We start from the raw sequence: 17,221 nt of genomic DNA, 5'->3' as shown, positions 1-17,221 counted from the left end.
CCACCCTCGGACTTCTTCCGCCTTCAGCTCCTTTCGACTCCTCCTCTCCTTGTTGAAGTTCTTTGTATCTTCTTGTAAACTTTCCTACTTCTTCGGGGCTTGTCAGCCTTCTTTTAACTCCTTTATAAAAGAAGGAAACCCCCTCCGGGAATTCCCAACGAAAGTCTATTCTATTTTTTTTTAGTAGTTGCACCAGTGGTTTATATGATTCTCTACGTTTCAGCAGTCTTATAGGAATATCTTTAAATACAATTATATAGTTCCCATCGATGTACAATCTCTTCTCTCTATTCCTTTGTAAAATCAGGTTCCTCATCTCTTTATCTTTAAATGTAACTAAACAGTCGCCTGGAAGTTTCCTTACTTTACTTGCTTTAGTTTTCATTCTGTATGCATTTAGGATTGTTCCTGCCACTTCCTCCTCTGCTAACTCCATCCACTGTGCTATTTCCTTTATTAATCTTTCTTTTATATTTTCGTTTTGTAATTCCGGAACCTGTCTCATTCTTAAATTCACTTCCCTTTGTTTGAGTTCGTTCATCGCAATGGAGTCTTTTAATTCTTCCTGTATTTTATGTAAGTCTGCTATCTCATCTTTCATTTTTTCTTCTTCCCGTCTCATTTCTTTCATTTCCTGTTTGGTCTTTTTTAGCCCCTCATCCACTCTTTTTGATACCTCCTTAATCTGTCCTTTAAGTTCGCTCACTGTCTCTTCAATCCTTTTGTCCATTTTTCCAATTTTATTATCTACCTGCTCTAATTTTGTCTCCAAGTTTTTCTCACTTTGCTTTATTTCTGCAAACATCCTCAATATTTCTGTTCTAAATTCCGTTTCTTGTTTTGAGGCTTTCCTCTCTGTTGGTGTACCCCCCTCCGCCCCTTTTTTCTGGTTATATGACATTATCACTAATCTTTATGTATCAAATATTCCACTAGTTTTTACTGGTCTATCCCTTCTTTCTATATTTTAGAGCTCTTATTCTTACTCGAAAGCCAATTCTTGGGGTAGACCAAATCCCCTGAACCAATACCAGAATTATTCGCCGCAAAAAATATATACAGGTTCAGATAAGTGAGCAGCAAATAGCGGTAACCGAAGCGGAACTACAATTGTCAGATAACAAACCCAAAATATAGATAAATACGGTAGTAGCCGACTTCGTTCGCAGTTTCTCTCCACTTAGTTGACTTGACTAATGTCCCTTCTCGAGGGGGGTAGGTTACCCGTTGGTTGTCAGAGTGGTCAGTTTGAGATCTTCCTGCCCCTATTCGGGCTAATCCAATCGGTGGCTTAATGTTCGTAGACCTGATTTATGAACTTGTCAATTGTGAGAAGCCGCTCCCGGAACCTCCAGTCTGATCTGAGCCCGGGTACCAGACCATGCACCCCCAACGGAAAACGTTCACGTTAAATTGATCCAAGAGTTTAGTCCTGAAAGGTGGGTGGATAAATTCTTTCCTGAGCTGATATCTTTCCCGAGCTGATATCTTTCACTAAGTCCGAAACCACGAGAGAGGAACGGCTGGGGTTTCTAGCGTTAATACTGAAGTTTTAAGTGTCCCAGTGTGGTGCTATGCGCGCGCCTCAGTAGCGACCTATCTATTCAGTCTATTTCCAACTTCTCAATCGGGGGTAGCGGGGAAGAGAACACAACGGGGGTATAGTGGGTAGGGGAGTAGGTACACGGCCCCTCCAGCATCTGACCACAGTACTTTTTAATACCTTAATCCCCACATTAAGCGTTTGGTTTTTGAAGTCCTTTAAAATGTCGTCTGGGGCGCTTCTCCTTGCTTCTCCCACTGAAAATGGCGTCAGAGCGTCTTCTCGCTGCTTTGCCTCTTCCCGAAAAGAAAATTTTTAGCGACAGTCCTGTCTTTAGTTCGAGTTGGACAGGTGCCCTCCTGACTGGGCTTTCTTTCTATCACGCCTCTTTTCTGCTCCCTCTTAGTTTCCCCCCTTTGAAATAAAGGGGGTTTCTTTTTAGCTTTTTAACTTTATCTACCCGAGGGAGACGGATACAGTATCCGCTAGCGGTAACTTACTTTCTCTTTAGGCTCTGCTCGTAACACTGCGTCTTTTTTTTTCAATGAAGTCAAAAACCAGCGCTGAACTCGAACTTTCTCCCTTATTACTCGGAGACTTCCTTGTTGTTTACTGTGTCCAATTCATTTACGAATCCGAGTTTCATCATTTTGAGAGCGGAGCGCTATCCCTTGCAGGCTCGGGGCTTTGCTAATTCGCCGTAAAACGCCGCTGTAATGGCAGCCCGACTGCCTACCGCCCGTTCCGTCGTACTCTTCGCCTTTTTCCAAAGACTACCTGACGACCAAACGAGCGGCTGCCTGGCACCGCCGGGTACCTGGACCTCTGGACACCCTCCAGAGGCTTAACGGGGGGTTTTGGCGCCCTAAAAACCTCCGAATTCTGGCGAAAGAGCTGGGGTTTCCTCCGCAGAAAGAACCCTCGCCTGCAGTCGGTTCCGCGCTCCACCGGAAGTCTACAGATGCTATTCTCTGCATGTTACATAATTGTCTAACTCCTTAATTTATCTAACTGGTTATTGTCAAGAAATAAATTTGTGAGTGTTTATTCAAAACCTGCCAAGGAGTCCAGTTCACTTTGTTGTTTCTTTAAGTACTTTGTAAAAGGTTCCCATTTATCTTTAAAGTCACAGTTATCCTTGTCTCGTAGCTTTTGAGTCAATTTTGCCAGTTCTGCATAGTCCATCAGTTTCTCTTGCCATAGTTCTGTACAGTGGTACCTTGGGTTACATACTGTCAGAGTTGCCTCTAGGTCCCAGCTCACAGAGGACCAACGCTAGTCAGTAATAACTTATAAAAGTCTTTATTGAAGATTAGTTTCCATTTCCAAACCGCAGCGTGCAACTCCACGTCTTAGAACCTAGACCGGCGAAGCTCCATCTGAGTCTCCGCCTCCTAGACACCAGTTTAAAACTCTAGCCTTACTCCGCCTCTTCCGTTGTTCTTTCCTCCTCTGGGTCCTTCTGCCCCCTGGGGTTTCCTCCTTTCTGGACTCTTCTGACGCTGACCCCCCTGAGTCTTGCCCCTCCTTCCGGCGGGCTTTAGGACCTGGCTCCCTATCCGGGCTACCTGCTGTGCCGCTCGCCTGTACATTTGAACTTGGCGCGCGCGCCCAGCCGGTAACTTTCCTCTTGACCGTTTCCCCGCTCTCCAATGGAGGCGTGGTCAATCCTGACTCATCTCCTCTCGCTGGTGGTGAGAACACTGGTCCCGATGCCTGGGACTCCTCCCCCCCACTGCGCTCTGGTGGGGAAGCTGGTCCTGATTTCCAACTGCTACTCTGGGAGTCCCCGCTGGCCCCTTCCTTCTGGGGTTTCCCCCTTGGCACCCCCCTTGCCCTGGCCATCGGCGCTCCCTTCTGTGAATCATCCGATTCGCTGGAGAGGCTCATGGAATCCCTCTGACCATTGTCACCGCCTACGCTCCCCTCGGATTCCTCCCCCTCGCTCTCCATTTCCTCCCTCTCCTGTGCCTCTGCTCCTGAGCCCCTGACACATACGCTTCAGATTACATACGCTTCAGGTTACAGACTCCGCTAACCCAGAAATAGTGCTTCAGGTTAAGAACTTTGCTTCAGGATGAGAACAAAAATCATGCTCCAGTGGTGTGGCGGTAACAGGAGGCCCCATTAGCTAAACTGGTGCTTCAGGTTAAGAACAGCTTAAGGTTAAGTATGGACCTTCGGAACGAATTAAGTACTTAACCTGAGGTACAACTGTATTTCCTTTTCTTCAACCCATTTCCCATGTAGACAGGCTTGAAGCTTTCCAGCCAGGCATCTACTGTTGCATGCATGTGCCTGTGTGCAAGGACCCTTCCAAGCTGCCCTAACCATCTGCCTGAATCTAAGAGAACACAGGAGGTGAGGATGCATTTAAGTGACTTGCACCAGAACCAGGGGCACCAGAATCTATTCAGGGCTGCCCCAAGTTGCCCGGCGACTTGCTGTAACAACTTCTTTGTGAGTTCTGGCACCTGTTTTCAGCACTGGTTCCCACACATTTTCGACCACTGATTTCCCAGAGTCCAAAATGCATGGGAAGCCTCCATGAGGACGAGATTTCTACCCCTTGACAGTACTTGGCATCAGAATAACTGGCTAAGCATAGTTGTCAATCAAATACACATCAGTTCAACCGCTTTGCTCCTCCTCTGTGCACTCGTGTGTGTGTCCTCATTTATGTATGCTTTCATTGTTTTATTATTTGGAAAATAATGTCCCCATAGTGCTCAATTGTCTGAGGGACTTGAGTGGGTTGTGGCGTACTGCGATTATTAATATTACACATATGGAAGCAATAGGATGAATAAAATTGGACTCCTCTTGAAATAAAAATTGTCCAGTCTAAAAATATGGCTCAAAAGCTTTACTGACAAAACTTCTTCCAAAACAGACACTCAAAACAATAATGTTACATCCAGAGAGTTACCATGTGTTTATCCAAGCACAGGTACAGCATCTTAGACATATGACATTAATTCATACAGAAGTGAGAACAAAGCTCATCCTCTCCCCTGGCCTCCATTACAGTCTGAGGCTGTGTTCCTGGAGTGAATCATTTTAATAATAATAATAATAATAATAATAATAATAATAATAATAATAATATCTTTATTGTCATTGCCCCCTCTCAGGGACAACGAAATTACTTGGCTGCTCCATCCACCCAGATAGGGCACTCCATTTAAAATCAAAACAACTATAAAAACACTAATTAAAACAATATAATATAATACAGCAAGGAAGATTAGATGACTTCAAAGTCCAGGTTTCCCATTCAGGGCCGAGATCGCTCTGGAGAAGAAGCTGTTCTTGAGACGGCTCGTTCTTGTCATCATCGTCCGGTATCTCCGTCCCGACGGCAGGAGCTCGAAGAGACAGTGACCAGGATGCGATGGATCTTTTACTATGTCCAGTGCCTTCCTATGGCACCTTGTGGCATAAATCTGCTCTAAGGTGGAGAGTGGGCAGCCAACAATGCTCTCTGCTGCCTTAACAACTCTGCACAACACCATCCTGTCCTGGGTAGTACAGCTTCCGTACCACACACATAAGCCATAAGTGAGCACGCTCTCAATGGCACAGTGATAGAAGGCAAGCAGCAGTTTCTGCGGAAGATGGTTTTTCCTTAGGATTCTTAAAAAGTACAGTCTCTGCTGCGCCTTCTTCACAAGCCCCCTTGTGTTGACACTCCAGGACAGATCCTCTTGTAATTCAATACCCAAAAATCTGAACGTTGTTACCCTCTCCACACAGACCCCATCAATCAGAAGTGGCTGGACATTGTTCTTCTGTCTCCTGAAGTCCACCACAAGCTCCTTTGTCTTCCTTGTATTTATGAGCAAGTTGTTAGCTCTGCACCACTCTGTCAGCCGCTCCACCTCATCTCTATAATCCGTTTCACCCTCCCTTTCAGAGATGAGCCCAATCACGGTTGTGTCATCTGCAAATTTGACAACCCTATTACTAGGGTGAGCAGCGACACAATCGTACGTGTAGAGAATATAAAGGAGCGGACTAAGTACGCATCCCTGTGGTGTTCCTGTGTTAGTCTTAAGTGTATTAGAGGTATAAGGGCCCAACCGAACCCTCTGGGTGCGGTCCGACAGAAAGGCCGATATCCACCCACAAAGTGATAACGGGAGCCCCAGATCTTCCAGTTTAGACACCAGACGTTGTGGTAGAATGGTATTAAATGCCGAGCTGAAATCTAAAAAAAGCAGTCTGGCATAACCCCCCCGCTGCTCCAAATGTGCAAGAACGGCATGGAGGGCAATCGCCACAGCGTCCTCTGTCGATCTTTTCGTTTTATAAGCAAATTGGAATGTGTCCAGTCCCTCTGGTAAACAGGCAATGACATAATTTCGTACCAGCTTTTCAAAGCACTTCATGATTATAGGTGTGAGTGCTACTGGACGAAAGTCATTCAGATCTTCCGGGTTAGATTTTTTTGCTATTGGAACGATAGTAGAGGACTTTAGGCAGGATGGAACAATAGCCTGGGCTAGGGATCGATTTAAAATCCCAGTGAAAACTCCTGCTAGTTGGTCTGCACAGTCTCTCAGTACCCTTCCAGCTACCCCATCTGGCCCTGTGGCCTTCCTTGGGTTGATTCCCTTCAGCACCTTCCTCATCTCTTCTTTTTCCACAGAGACTACCACATTCCTTTGTACTGATGATGACGATGGTGGTGATGGTGGCAAAGCCTTCACAGGGAGTGGTGGTGGTAGTGGTGGTAAAGCCTCAGCAGGTGTTGCTGCAGATGTTGCTTCAAAACGGGCAAAAAAGGCATTCAGATCCTCTGCGAGGGATGCCCCTCCCTCGTCTGCCAGGGAATCCTTGAATTTATACCCTGTTAATTCTTGTACGCCTTGCCACACCTGCCTGGTGTTGTTGCTTTGTAGATGATTCTCCAGCCGCTGTCTATACGCCTCCTTTGCTACACGGATACCTCTCTTTAGATCCGCTCTAGCTAAGCTGTACAACGACTTATCTCCACTTCTGAAAGCAGTATTTTCACACCTTTCTCCTTGGTGGCCTGAGAGAGGGAACAAAAGACCAACTCAAACATAATGGATATTTGCAACTGAGGGACTTGATTGTATACACGTGAAAGCTGCAATGTTAGAGAAAGGAATTCATGGAACATTCTAGGACAACTTCTGTCACTGAGCAGGCAATGCCCTGAAACCAGAACTCCCTGCTCCAGAGAGTGAACTAGTGTCCTTCGGGATCCAAAAGTGCAGTAGTCTCACAAGTAGACAATCCCCTGAGTAGTTGTTGCCTTGCAAGAGACTTTCCTGCAGATTGCTCATACAGAGGGGCCACTTGTGGAGGAGCACTTTCCAGAATGGAAGCTCCCAGCTCTCAGCAGGTCCCCCCCCCAAAAAATAGTCCTGCTCCCCAAACCAATTTAGGACTAGTTCCAGGGCAGGTTGTGTTGTCACCAGAATCACCCATGGTGAAACCTCCCTCCCCCATCATATATGTTAGGGTTGCCATATTTCAAAAAGTGAAAATCTGGACACTAAGTTGTTGAGCTGTTTCTTTTCTTTTCTTCTTCTTTTTTCAAAATCTCCAAAAAAATGAAGCTTCTGAGGCATTGTTAAAGAAAATTACCCAAATAACAACACCTTCAGCTTGAGTTGCCATACGTTTTCCTGGATATTTTAGCAATTTTTAGAAATTCCACCTGGACGAATCCAGGATATGTCTGGGAAAACCCAGGCATACAGCAGCCCTAATATATGTGTACTATAACACGTATACACATACATTTAAACCACAAACATATGCATTTAAACCATAAACACTCTAAAAAGAAATATACTGTCATGGTGAACAGAGCATGGCTTAGCACTCTCTTCTCTAAATGCACAATACACCTAGAGGTCCCCTAAGTGCATAATTGTCTGGGGTACTGGGATGGGTTGTGGCGTACTGCGATTATTAATATTACACATATGGAAGCAATTGGATGAATAAAATCTGACTCTTCTGGAAATAAAAATTGTCCAGTCTACAATTATGGTTCAAAAGCTTTACTAACAGAACTTGTTCCAAAACAGACACTCAAAACAATAATGTTACATCCAGAGAGTTACCATGTGTTTATCCAAGCACAGGTACCGCATCTTAGACATATGACATTAATTCATACAGAAGTGAGAAGAAAGCTCATCCTCTCCCCTGGCCTCCATTACAGCTTGAGGCTGTGTTCCTGAAGAGAATCATTTTCACACCTTTCTCCTTGTTGGCCTGAGAGAGGAAACAAAAGACCAACTCAAACATAATGGAGATTTGCAACTGAGGCACCTGATTGTATACATGTGAAAGCTGCAATGTTAGAGAAAGGAATTCATGGAACATCCTAGGGCAGGGATGGTGAACCTTTTAGAGACAGAGTGCCCAAACGGCAACCCCAAACACATTTATTTATCACAAAGTGCAAACACAGCTACTTAACCTGTATATCTGATTTTTTCTCTGTGTTTCACATTTCTTCTTTATGACTACTGCTGTAATAAATAATCCTTCATAATAGTTAGTGTATTATAATCTTCATTAAATTATCTTTCCACTGATATATATAATCAGTGCTTTTTTCTTTCTTTCTAAAAAATGTTCATTTTGACTCAAGAAAATCTCCACTGGGGAAAAATAAATACAGTTCAAATCGGAGAAAATAAATACAATGAATTTCTTCTCCCATTAAATTCACAAAACGTTTAGGGGCATATGTCCCCCTGCAATCCCATAGAAACTAAGCACTGGTATTACTCCAAAACAAAGTGGTGTTATGAGCCATCAACACTCGGAAATACATTTTTTCCACAATTTTGGCCACTAGTGTACACTGGAGGGCTGTACCTCTCCCAATTTTTAATATGAGATGATAATAATAATTGCGTGTGCACATACAAATAAGTATAAATAATTAAATAAAACTAGCCAGATGGGCAGGGTATAAATAATGTTTATTATTATTATTATTATTATTATTGCCATTTCTTCAGCTGCTGTTTGATCGCAACCTCCACGGAATAAATTTCTCTGTTGGCTTTCACGGGAAAGCCCAGCGAACATGTAAACCCAGCAGCCCCTTCTTAGGGGTCTTTATCTGCTTACTGACCTGGGAGTTAAGCCCTGCCAAACTCAAAGCAGCTTACCCCGAGTAGAAAAAACAGACTGGCGGGAGGCCAGTCAATGCCTGCTCAGCCCCTCGCTTGCTCGCCCTGGTGCTGCAGGATTTGGATGGCGCAAGCCCTCCCCTCCTCCTCCTCCACCCCTGGCAGGGAAGCTAAGGCACCAGGGCTGCAGGCTTTAGACAGTTATTCATGTGGTGATGAAATGTTGGTTACAGCAGAACGGTGTGTGTGTGTGTGTGTGTGTGTGTGTCATATTTCTAGTGGGAGAGAGTTCCTCAGCAGAGCACCACAGCGAAGTTCTACAGCCACAGCTGACAATGAGGAATGAGAGGTGGCTGCATAATGTGCCAGTGGATTGAACCATTTTATACCCGACGCTGCAGAGCCACAAAACTTCAGGAATAAAACAAACAAACGGCATTAACTCCATGACCTGTGTTTTTGAATGTAGTTTAAAAACAGAGGGACTGTTAAAGGAATCAGATCAGTTATCACAACCCTAGCATATTAGGATGTTACTCCAAGTCCTTGAAGCCGACACGCAAGATGAAATAGCCTCACTCAGCTGACTAACCAGCCAACTTTCCATCTCTCCCCACTAATGGGCATCAGCTCCAGCTTTGATCCTGTGTGACTCCATCAACCAAGAAATATGGAGGTGGACAAAAAACCCCACTAAAAGGAACAAGAACTCCTTCCTTGTATGATAGCATCAGGTGGCCTCTGAGGTCTGGGACATTTGGTACAGCATTCAGCCGAATCATCAGCCCATGTAGATTGTTCTAAACCATTAGTGCATTATGTTCCAAACCGATCAGGGGAGCATACTTCCAGAGGCGGCTTGTATCTTTCAAGCCCATCACTTCCAGGTGTCCTGAGAAGCCAATGAGGTTTCTTCTGACCTTATATAATTGCTGTGTTGAGCTTGGTTCGTCACACCTTACCAGAGGCTGAGTTGCGGCTACCACTTACTCCAAGGAGGCCTGATCTGCCTTGCAACCCAGTGGTCTCTCATCTGCCAGACTTCAGAACTTGCCTCCTCATACAAAAGGGGTATCAATGGGGCAGAGCTTCTTTCTTGATAATCGGGGCCTACGTGTGGCTTAGGTCTGCCTGCTTGCGTTCTGTATTTTGCTTTGCCTCAAGCCTGGAGGTAAGAAACCCCCCAACTCCTTTTTGAGCTCTGTCACATGTTAGCTGTGTGCGTCGGTGGAGAGTCAGCAGGGACAATTTCTGAAAGGCAAGCGTAGTCCCTGCACTCAGAATGTTTGGGCAGCTGCTAAGGCTACATGAGAGTCTAGTTCTACTGACAACAATATGCCCTCTTTTTCAATTTAAATCTCTTGTCCATCGTCAGGGAGAGGAGCACAACCTGTCACCATCCTTTTGATCTCCTCCCTTGTGGAGTGTTCCTGCAGCCTCCTCCCCTCTCCTTGTGAGTCCTCGGGGCAGCCGCCCCCCATCACTGGGCCACCCCTATCGCAAAGAGTGTTGCCTCCTCACTTGTCTGTCCATTGCGTGGACAGGCGGAGTCCCCAGATCCCGAGTGGTCCCCCCCGTCATGTGGAATAACGACTCTAGACAACGTGCTATGGGATTAAATTGGCCACAACTTGGACTTCCGGGATAGCGCGAACGAGTAATGGCGGATTCCCTCCGAGCTCCGGAGGGAATTGGCTCCGTCAAGGACGGGTCTTGCCGTGCCGGCGACACGGGGACCCTTAAAAACCGCAGGCGCGGAAGCCTGCGGACCTGGTAACTCGGTGGGCACCTTAAGCGCCCTCCCCGACCCGCGAAGAGCCTTTTTAAAGGCTACGGAGTGGACTGGAGAGTGGCGCGGTGCTGAGAGTTCATCGCTACCTCGGCGGAGCGAAGCCGCGAGCCATTGCCGGAGAGCGCTGTCTTTCTTCCTGAAATTTGGACTGAAATAAGCAACCCGTGAGTAAAATGAAATTTCGGCACTAAAGTTTTTATCCTTGAATTCGAGTACGATCGGGGGACGTGTTAAAAAGGAAGTCCACACTCCCCCCCCCACCAAACGTTTTAAAGCAAGGAGAGGAGTATTAAGGCGGAAAGACTTTGGTGTTTAAACATATAACTTTTACGAATTGGACTAAGAAGTTACTGTGCTGGAGAGAAGGAGAGAGAAATTTCAGAAGTTTTCCTTGCCTGGCCAACCCCCCCACCTTTTTGGGATCCCGGGAGTGCCCTGCGTGTGAGCCCGAGTTTGACAGCTGTCAAAAGAGCTGTCAAACGGCTGGCCAAGGCCTGGAACTGTGTAACAAATATCTTTTTGGATTAAAAGTGTTACAACTAAACTGAATTGACTGGAAACAAAGTAATTTTGATTAACAAAGTAACAGACTGTTGGAAAAGAATCATGATGGAAATCCCCCTGGAGGAAACTGAAGACATTGCAATGGCTGCTGAAGGAAAATTACTGGCAGAGATACAGAAAATGTTTTCTTTTGTGGGAATTCTACAAGAGCAGAGTATGGCTATGAGTGAACAGCTGGTGACCTTCAATCTTAAACTAAACAACTCTGTTGATGGCAGTAAGCGAATGGAAAAAAACTTTGCAGCTGCAGAAGAAGAGATAACTTTGGAACTGGGGGAAAAAGAAGAAGAAGGAGAAGAGGAAACCCAGGTGGAGAGCATCAATCCAGAGCCTGTAACCTTTGGGAACAAAGGAAATAAAGAAGATGACCAGTGGACTACAAATCTGCAAAAGGAGAGAAAGATAAAAGAAGAAACCCCTGCAATAATTGGAATAATGGACTATAAAAGAGTAAATAAGTATGATGGGGACTTCTTCTTTAGACTGGAGCATGGGAGATCGGTGGATCCTGGGCAGAAATTGTTTTTGACTGATTTGGAAGGAGGAAAATATGAGGGGCTTGTGACAGAACTTCCTCGAGAAGAAAGGGCCAACAAAAAGGACTACCAACAAAACTGGTGGAGAGAGACTAACTGGGGCTTAAGGGCCTCTGATGTGAGGAATCCGGGCTAAACTGTTTTTTTCTTTTGAGGACATTGGTCTGGGAAGGGACAGGAACCGGGCCAGGGGGGGGGAGGGGAGAATAGAGTAATAAGAATCTGAGATTTTGAATTGAAATATTATGATCTTTGGTTAAATACAAAAAGGGAGGAATTCGTGGGAGAGAATTTGGGCCGACCTTAGAAAAAGGATTAAATGTGTAAAATTGGATAAGTAAAACTGGATCAAGTAAAAATGACAAATTGTAAGAAAAGATAGGAAGTGTATTTAAGAGATGAGAAGAAATAACTTGCTGAGATAATTAACGAAATTGGAAGGTGGGAAGGGGTGTGTGGGGAAGTCAATGAAAGAAGGTAACGAAAATAAGGGTATGAAATTTGAGATGTTTTGTTTGTTTTTCTTTAAAATTCAATAAAAATTTATTAAAAAAATAAATAAATTGGCCACAACTTTATTAAATTTCAAATGTGGGTAGACCTTGGCTCAGGCATTGGGCGTTCTCCCTCCCTAGTCCCCAGCCGGGGACCTAGGGAGCATCAGGGTTATCCAGTGTGTGTGTGGGGGGGATGGGCCGGCTCTGGAGAACATATGTTCAAGCAGAGATAGCCGCCCCCGTTACGCCGCCGCAGGGGAGAGCAATGACGACCTTTCGGCGTACGGCCAAAGCCTCCCTTCAAAACCCCTTTAATGGGGAACCCTGGTATCGCCGCCACAAAGAGGAAGATGGAAGATGGATTCCGCCCAAGGCCTGATACCGCCACCCGAGACCGCAAAGATTGCGGTCTCGCCGCCAAGACTACCTACATCTGAAAATCCCCTTTGCCATCCTCCAACAAAAAGGACTAGTGGACTGGCTGGCTGGGCGCCCTCAGACACTTGCTTGCTTACTCTGAGGCCACCTCAGCTCCTGGCAACCAGCACCCCCTGGTCAGCCCCAGAGGCACCATATGCCTGGGGAGCTTGTAGCCAGGGCTGCTGCAACATATAGCCTTCTGGAGGCAGAGATTCAAGAGGGCATCAGAAGAGGGAGGGAAGGAACGAGGGATGGAGGCTAGTGTTGCCCACAGCCCGCCCCCCCAACCATCATTCAAGGCACCCCAAAGGTGCCATGACACACTGGCTGAAGCCACTGAACTAGAGTGACTCCACATTGGAGGGAGCTTCTGGTGTCTGACTCTTTCAGCAGAAGAATGGATGTCACTCTGGGGAACAGCTGGGGTTTATCCACCACTTTGCTTTGCAGTGCAGCAGCTACCCATTGGAAAGAGAACTGTTAGAAAGGGGAGAAGTGTTAGGATTAGCAGGGCCCGTGTGCAAGACTGAAGATTTGCAGCCCTTGGCTCATCCTTTAATGAGCCCCTGATTTAATGAGTTTTAAAGTAAGGGCAGTGCTTGCAGGGACAAACAAACAAACAAACAAACAAACAAACATGTCTGTCTTTTACAGTGGATGCTCTGACATGCAGACAATGCTTTTCAAATCATTATGAAACGCCATGTGATGTGAGTACGGAGACGTGTATTGGAGACATTTGTACGTTTTCGCAAGAATTTTCAGGTAATGAGTCTGTCCCATTTACAGTCTTCCTTTGCATATGCGGGGCTAGAATGACAGGATGTAGAGGAGGGTCACGGCCTCCTGACTTTTCAATGGTTGTAAGCGCTCAATAGGAGCCACATTGGATCAGACCAAAGATCCATCAAAGATGTGGAGTAAACTTTATCCTTTTAAATGTATTCTCTTTTGCTATGGGCAAATTCAGTAACATTCTCTTCATACCTGTTATTAACACAAATACTTCTCTTTCTCTCTCCAAAAGAAAATGATGACTTGATTAAATACTCCAGATCATGCATCTACAATTACTGGAAAGACTTTTGTGGACAGGAAATTTTCCTCGGAAATAACCGACATAAAACAACATGCTGTTATACTGACCTCTGTAATGATGAATAAAATCAGACTTTTCTTGAAATAAAAATTGTCCAGTCTAAAAATATGGCTCAAAAGCTTTACTGACAGAACTTCTTCCAAAACAGACACTCAAAACAATAATGTTACATCCAGAGAGTTACCATGTGTTTATCCAAGCACAGGCACAGCATCTTAGACATATGACATTAATTCATATAGAAGTGAAAACAAAGCTCTGCCTCTCCTGTAGCCTCCATTACAGTCTGAGGCTGTGTTTCTAGAGAGAATCATTTTCATACCTGTCTCCGTGGTGGCCTGAGAGAGGGAACAAAAGACCAACTCAAACATAATGGAGATTTGCAACTGAATACCTTTCTTATGTGATCTACACACCAACATGAGAGCTAGCAGAGAGCTTTCTATGTTAATTGTCCACTGTTAGGCACTCTGAGAAGATTGGGTTCTTTTGTGGAGATTCAGCATGTGTTTCTGTAAAAAAAAAATATTGTATGCCTAATAAGCTAATTCACCAAAGACATGAAGAAAGATTGGTTTATTACATGAAATGAAAAGAGACAGCAACATTATCAATACAGCAAATACAGCCTTTTGAGTAAATACCCACCTTAATTATAGAGAGAAAAGAGAGTCCTAACTACTCAAGCCTGAAAAGTTGAGCGTGACAGTGTGCCCCAGAGCCATACTGAAAGTAGAATAAAATAAGGGACTGAGGTGGCATACCTAATCAGGAAGGAAGCAGAACCCAACGCCAGGGATAAGAGATTGGTGCCTAATGTGAGAGTTAAACTCTCGCATTCCAAATCCTATATCAGCAAGGCAATAGCGCCTCTTACCCGTTCCTTGGTATGAGGTTCATATATGAGCATAGGGTATGAGCATAGGGTTGATCCTTGAAAACAGAGCAGAGAGGGGATCGCATTGGGGCTTGTGAGCTACCTAATTATTGATAATGTGTGGTTTAAGCACACTCTGGGGCCAAGTACTCTCTATGGAGGGGTGAAAAGTCTGCCTGAGTGAGCAAATAATCTGTTACCTCAATCCTTTTGAATCATTGGTTATTGGTTTTTTTTTAAAAAAGATATTTATTAAAGTTTCAAAAGTTATACAAGAAAAAAAAACCACAATAACAAAAACAAAACACAGACACCAAAATAGAAAAATACAAAATTAAAAACAATTTAAAAACAAGTAGAATTTCATTCCCTTATTTTCTTATAACTTACTTCCCAGACCTCCTCATACCTCCCCTTTTTGTATTCCAGTTCTACTTATTAATTCAGCAAATCCTTACCCTTAGTTTTCAATTAATTTTCAACCTTTCTTTTCTTTTTACTTAATCATTACAGCTGAAAACCACTTAATTTCTAATCCAACATCATTCTAACATTCAAAAATTTTGAAATATTTCCCAAGATAATCCTTAAATTTCTTCCAATCTTCTTCCGCCATCTCTCTTCCCTGGACTCGGATTCTGCCAGTCATTTCTGCCAGTCCCATATAGTCTATCACCTTCATCTGCCATTCTTCCAAAGTGGGTAGATCTTGTGTCTTCCAGTACTTTGCAATAAGTATTCTTGCTGCTGTTGTAGCATACATAAAGAATGTTCTATCCTTCTTTGGCAGCAATTGGCCGACTATACCCAGGAGAAAGGCCTCTGGTTTCTTCAGGAATGTATATTTAAATACCTTTTTCATTTCATTATATATCATTTCCCAGAAAGCCTTAATCCTTGGGCACGTCCACCAGAGGTGAAAGAATGTGCCTTCATTTTCTTTACATTTCCAACATTTATTATCGGGCAATTGATAGATTTTTGCAAGCTTAACTGGGGTCATGTACCACCTGTAAATCATTTTCATAATATTCTCTTTTAAGGCATCACATGCCGTAAATTTCATGCCGGTGGTCCACAACTGTTCCCAGTCAGCGAACATGATATTATGACCAATATCTTGTGCCCACTTAATCATAGCTGATTTAACCATTTCATCCTGCGTATTCCATTTCAACAGCAAGTTATACATCTTTGACAAATTCTTAGTTTTTGGTTCTAGCAATTCTGTTTCCAATTTTGATTTTTCCACCTGGAAGCCAATTTTCCTATCCAACTTGTAAGCCTCCATTATTTGGTAGTAATGAAGCCAGTCTCGCACTTTATCTTTTAATTTCTCAAAACCTTGCAATTTCAATTTGTCTCCTTCTTGTTCCAAAATTTCCCAATATTTCGGCCATTTGGACTCCAGAATCATTGGTTATTGTTGCTCGTTCCTGCTTGTTTGACATTCTACTTACACAGATAAGTTTGAAGTTGAGGGGACATGATCTTAATTTTGGAAAACCATCTGGTTAATTATACGGTTCCTAAATAATAAATGTATCTTAAAATGAATATCATTCTCTGTGATAAGTCTGCTTCCTACTTACAGGAGAGTGATAATTAAATTTTGGGACTTCCGGGTTAGCGCCATCGGCAATGGCGGCGTTCCTCTGACTGAGAAGAACCCGCTCCGTGGAATTCGGGTCGTGCTGCCGCGGCGAAGGTAGAGACCCTTTAAAAATCCCAGGCGGATGAAGCCTGGGAACGTGGGATTCGGCTGACACCAGGAGCGCCCCCCCTACCCACAGGGAAACCCCTTTTCGGGGCTTCTGAAGTGACGTGGGGTGAGCGGCGCGGTGTTTTGAATCGACCGCTATTTTTACGGAGTGAAGCCACGTAGCCGTTGCCAGAGAGCGCTGACTTTATCTTGTGGACAATTGGATTTCAAACAATAACCCGTGAGTAATCGGAAATTGGACTCTAAAGTATTTAAAGTTTTTTTTTAAAATTGGTACCAATCGGGGAAGGTCTAAACAGGAAGTCCGCCTCCCCTTTCTGTAAATAAACTGAAGCAAAGAACCTGTTAACTAAGGTCGTGGAGAATTTTATGTAAAGGATTTAAATTCCATTGATTGAAACTATCATCAATATTTTTTGTGAAAGCAGGGGACCCTGCAGAAGAAGGTTAAAAATTTGGGAATTGAAGTGCCACTTCCCCAAACCCGGGAGTGGACTGTGAGAGCCCGCTGACGTTGAATAGATAAATTTGACAGCTGTCAAGTCTGCTGACAAGATACAAAAGAAGGACTTTGTTTCTACTGCCCGTTTTTGTTACAACTTTACGTTTAAAAGGAAGGAAGGAACTGTTTCAATTTAATGTATGGGACCTTTGGGTCCATGCTGGAAGGAGCGAAAAGAAACTTGAATCCCTCTAGAGGGAGCTTTGGGATATTGTTACAAGGAACCAGCTGGGAAATTGTTTTTAAAGATAAAGCCCTGAGAAACTAGTTTTTGACCTTGGACTGTTTAAGGATGGCAGTCGGGAAGGAAATTGAGTGCGAGCTGAACAGGACATTTTATCTCTTGGGAAAGCTGCATGATCAGATAAATGCTATGGCTACGAACGTAGTAATATTGGGAACAAAAATGGGCATTGGTGAAGAAGTGGACAAGAACTCGGCTTGGGAACCTCTGCTAATTGAACAAATTGAAAAACTTGAAAAGGAGAATCTTGTCGTGACTGAAGTGATGAAAGGGGGAGCCGTGGCCCTACACAGG

The 17,221-nt window shown here is 44.2% G+C and overlaps 3 long non-coding RNA genes across 3 annotated transcripts in view; 2 read left to right on the top strand and 1 right to left on the bottom strand.

The window, feature by feature from the left end:
- LOC310838137 overlaps positions 1 to 4,259 on the bottom strand; it is a 44,628-nt gene extending 40,369 nt beyond the window's left edge. Inside the window, exon 1 of the long non-coding RNA XR_014560716.1 lies at positions 4,118 to 4,259. This is a non-coding gene — a long non-coding RNA (uncharacterized lncRNA). The remainder of the gene's footprint in view (positions 1 to 4,117) is intronic.
- Positions 4,123 to 7,553, top strand: LOC310838148. The gene is made up of 2 exons (XR_014560729.1): positions 4,123 to 4,259; positions 7,435 to 7,553. It is a non-coding gene; the product is annotated as an uncharacterized lncRNA (long non-coding RNA).
- A 1,872-nt stretch (positions 7,554 to 9,425) lies between these two features.
- Positions 9,426 to 13,687, top strand: LOC310838132. Its single transcript, XR_014560711.1, has 3 exons — positions 9,426 to 9,844; positions 13,137 to 13,247; positions 13,510 to 13,687. It is a non-coding gene; the product is annotated as an uncharacterized lncRNA (long non-coding RNA).
- Positions 13,688 to 17,221: the final 3,534 nt, after the last annotated feature.

The sequence above is a fragment of the Podarcis gaigeae genome (genome assembly GCF_964106915.1).
Source record: "Podarcis gaigeae genome assembly, chromosome: 2".
Taxonomy (NCBI): Eukaryota; Metazoa; Chordata; class Lepidosauria; order Squamata; family Lacertidae; genus Podarcis; species Podarcis gaigeae.
Note: the sequence above shows the minus strand (reverse complement) of the source record. Positions and strands in the feature narration are given on the sequence as shown.